At 37.7% G+C, this 4,262-nt stretch overlaps 1 protein-coding gene across 1 annotated transcript in view; it reads left to right on the top strand.

The window, feature by feature from the left end:
- LOC108731282 (Krueppel-like factor 6) overlaps positions 1–4,262 on the top strand; it is a 326,733-nt gene that overhangs the window by 45,930 nt on the left and 276,541 nt on the right. The window lies entirely within an intron of this gene.

The following is a 4,262-nucleotide window of genomic DNA, read 5'->3' as shown; positions in this document are numbered from 1 at the left end:
TCTTCCGAACCTCTTTGCTCAGCGCGCGCGGGTTTACTCGCTCGCCTGTACTGCTCGTAATAGTGAGAACGGGTATACGCGAGAGTTTCACAGTAGTACGTACGAAGCTCCCTTTAGCACTCGTTCTGAATTATGGTGGTCTCCATCCCTCTTCTCCTCTATGCACCGAGTCCCCCTCGACGTTTATACGTGCCCACGCTACCGACAGCGAGCCGCGGAAAAGCACGATGAAAGTGGCTGTTCCACCAAGCTATACCGGCTTAGCATGGAAGTACGGCTCGTAGGTGCATTACGACGGAAATTCAAGGCTCGCTATATGCGCCACGATGGTGGAGAGAATTGAGTCCGCGTCGCTGTTCTCTGGGGATATATCTAGTCAACGCGATGCCCTAGGACCAATTCTCGTGTTCTAGTCACGGAATGATCGGAATTCCTGGTGTAAATTCAAATATCGCTTTTTCTCTTTCCAGAAGAAAATGTAACATATTTAATCTTCATTCAATCGAGACGATTTAAGAATAATATAGGGCATCATGTATTTGTTCTTTATGTTATAGTTTAGCATTCTTTTATGATCTACTTATATAACGATACCTAACCATTTCGATATAAGATATCATGTAAACGTTCACGACTCATGAATCGGTATATTTTATCGATGTCTATCATCACTTATCACGTAAGTAAATAAAATTGATTATCAAGTTATGTTCGATAAGAAAGAAGAGAAATATTTGCTAGTGACTTTAATTCACGGATGTCAATAGCTGAACGTCAAAAATTGTACGTTTACACGTTTAATTTCGTTCGCATGAAAGAGAGCGAAAAGGGAATTACGAGAAAGACGGTTCTTCAAGGAGAGAACAGTAATCATGATAGATACCGGCCGATTAGATTATTCGAGTTTCTTTGCTCTTATCGTAGGGCTGAGTGCACTCCCGTTTCTAGAATCGACATTTTCGATTGCTTCAGGTTTTATACGAGATTACTCCTTCTTGTCTCTTATCCGCTTCGCGTTAGTCGATAATGCTTGGGATCGAGAATAGACAAGTATAAATGAAGCATCCGACACAATACCGAGCGTGCCGGAACTCCTGAGTATTTTGAAAATTTGTGAAAATGTTTTTAGATTGCAAATGCTACTGAAAATCCTGTGGGAAAGGATTTTTCAGACGTTATTATGGCGAGACAACATCGATCGTTGTATCTGCACACGCTGCATGCATATTATCCTTGGAATTGTAACTGTGTTACATTTCCAAAATTATTACAAAGTCCCTGTTTTCAAGCGTCCAAAGTAAATACCCCTTAATCCGACGTCCGAGTATCGCTTATAATTAAAAGCCCTGGTGGCGACGTGTTAGGCTCGAATACGAGCCGCATTCGGACCCTCGCGATTTAAACTAATCCGCTCGTAACTCGACGTTGGATATTCCGAGCACGGACCTGTTACCGAATTAGTTCCAGGTAAAACTGGGGTGGTGACTGGTCATTTACCGGGACCAGCTTGTGTCCGAGGGGGTTGGTTCGGCGAATGAATGAGTCACAGAACTTTCGCCACATATATTTATAACTTAACAAGTACAAATGTTACTTATTGACCACATTGTGCTATACTTCGTCATTCTCTTTTCCTTCATTTTGTCTATTAATTCCTTGCGTGTACCCCGCAAATATGAAAGATATATGGCGGCGTTTTCAATACATCAATAGAAAAATACGACATGCTTGACGCAATCCGTGTTTACGCAAAAAGATACCGCGTGATCCGTGTAAACTCTCGACGTCCGGCACTTTACTGTTTATAGAGAAAGAAAATTCTGTTCCATTCTCGCAAACTGTGGACAAGAAGAAAAATGAGAATACAGGTGCAGGTTAGTTATACCGTGACGCGTCTCTTTCTGTTTACGTTGTAGTAATAACTTGTACGATGATTAACTACTTGATTGATTGCTTTAAAAATATAAGGCGCAAGGATGGATAAAAAAATAGTATAAAAAATATCTTGGCTTTTAAAAATTTTTATCATTGTTTATTAAGATTTCTGAAGAGATAGAGAACCAATGTAGATAAACGAAATATTTTGTCAAGAAAAGGAGACAGATATTGTTAATATCAATAAATCATACTTTGTTAGATTTAGACTTAGTTATGTTGTTATTAAAAATTGTTTAAACACTAATTTATGTTAAGATATGAAATGACCATGACGGAACAGATCGAAGATGTTCATTTCTAATTATAATACCGCAATGATACACTTATCACATTTGTGCCATACGCAGGCACATCCGCTTTAAGTCTAGACTGCAGAGATACTGATAATACACGATGGTTTCAGACAAATTTGTACAATAATAATTTGTCCACTGATTACGGACATATCAAAACAGGATTTTTTTGGAAGTTTGGAAAAAAGGAAATGTTCTGAGAATACGAGTTTTTGACATTATAAATATCTCTTGTTATATTTTTTGATTATGGAAATAGTGAAATTTTTATCACTGATAAAAAACAATTACATAGCGTTCGATAGAAAATATTTACGCTGTAATCGATCGGATAGTAAGTTACAATTAGCAATTTCATCATTTGACCTATTTAGACGGTAAAAGATAAATACAAGTAAAGATAAATATTAGTAAAAAATAAATAGAAAAATATTGAAATTATGTATTTATAATAAACGACGATCTTTAGATTAAAGGAGACAAATACGTGCTGCTAATATATTATATATATATATGTATATAAACTTCTACAGTATTTTCCGAGGTATTTTCTAGGAAGTTTCAAACTTTAATCCGTCGACGATGACTTCTTCGTAACTTTAGATCTGTTGCAGTTACAACGAATAAAACCGTCGTCATTTACAAAATTTCTACTAGGAAGCATTCATAAGACACGAAAGGTTCTGGCTTATGAAGTTTTCCGCGTCGGCTAGACCGGTAAAATTGACTCGAGGAATGTGTCTATGTCCTATACTCAAGGCCGGAAAGATCGTGAGAGCTATTTCACGTAACTTTGCGGGAGTGCAAAAATTTTCACTCGCGGAAGAGACGCAGCCGCGCGAGCCTCAATTACGCGCCGCATTGCTCGCATAGTCCCGGTTCCTCTAACCCTATTATCAAGAGAGCGAGTCGTAAAGATAATATCGTTTCATTAAAGAGCTACGGCACAAATATAGATACGCGAGTAGCGGAGAACAGCCAGTCACGTACCAATTACGCGACTGAGAACTTCCATTCCCGAGAAGCCGGGCGAGAGATAGCTTGTCGTACGGTGATAATTGCATTATCGTCACGATACATTCGATACGATAATATCATTATCGAGAAATTTGTTTAAAGAAATTAAACGATTGCCGCACTACAAATTTGCATAAATCGAGAGTGCACTTTAAATTGTTAAAAAATATGATTCTATTATATTTAAATAGTCTAAAGTTTAAATATTATGAAGACTTTAAATTATGATTTATTTTTTTATATTTAAAAATAAATGATTCCTTTTTTTAATTCTAGCTCAAGAAAATTTATAGATTAATTATTTGAAGTTTAGAATTTGTCAAATTATCTTTTTTTTCCTATTCTTTGTTGAAATTTACTAGCTAATAAATTTTCTTGGTGCTGTATTAATATTTTATTTCGTTTTCATTTCAACTTAATTTCCGATATATCGCGAAGATAATCAAGATGTAAATAACGGTAAAATGGCCTTTCATCCTTCTTGTTAAAAACTCGATTCTGTATCGCGACGATCTAAAGTGCGAAGCGCGAAGAATTCGATCGTTCAGTCGTTTCCTATTCGCTTCTTCACTGCTGTAGTCTCAGAGATGTCGTCATCGAAACGAAAAGAAAGCTTATGTAAATTACAATCGTCACGACTCCGTGGGGGCCACGGGCAGGACGTGTTCCTTGTCCTCGTTCTCGTTCGTGTCGGATCGCAAGCGTGGTGCACGGGCGACGATGGAAAGAGAACGATGTTGGAGAATGGGTGACGACGGGACGAGAGAATGGAAAAAAGGAAACTGAGAGTGGAATTGCTTCTCCTCCTCCGCGCCAAGTGTCATTTTCTTTTCGTCATCTATTTACTTTTTCTATCTTTTTCTCGCGCTTTGGCTTAGTCGTCTCTATGTCGTATGTTATGCATACAGCCAACTATATATACAGGGTGTTTCCAAATTAAATGGCAAAACTTCGGGAGCGTGTAGAGGAGTAAAAAACTAAGAAAAAAAGTCCTATAGACATATGCTCGTTTTT

This window comes from Mycetomoellerius zeteki, unplaced genomic scaffold, assembly GCF_001594055.1.
Source record: "Mycetomoellerius zeteki isolate Tzet28-1 unplaced genomic scaffold, Tzet1.0 scaffold122, whole genome shotgun sequence".
NCBI classification, from domain to species: Eukaryota; Metazoa; Arthropoda; class Insecta; order Hymenoptera; family Formicidae; genus Mycetomoellerius; species Mycetomoellerius zeteki.
The sequence above is the reverse complement of the archived record's forward strand: the minus strand, read 5'-3'. Positions and strand labels throughout refer to the sequence as shown.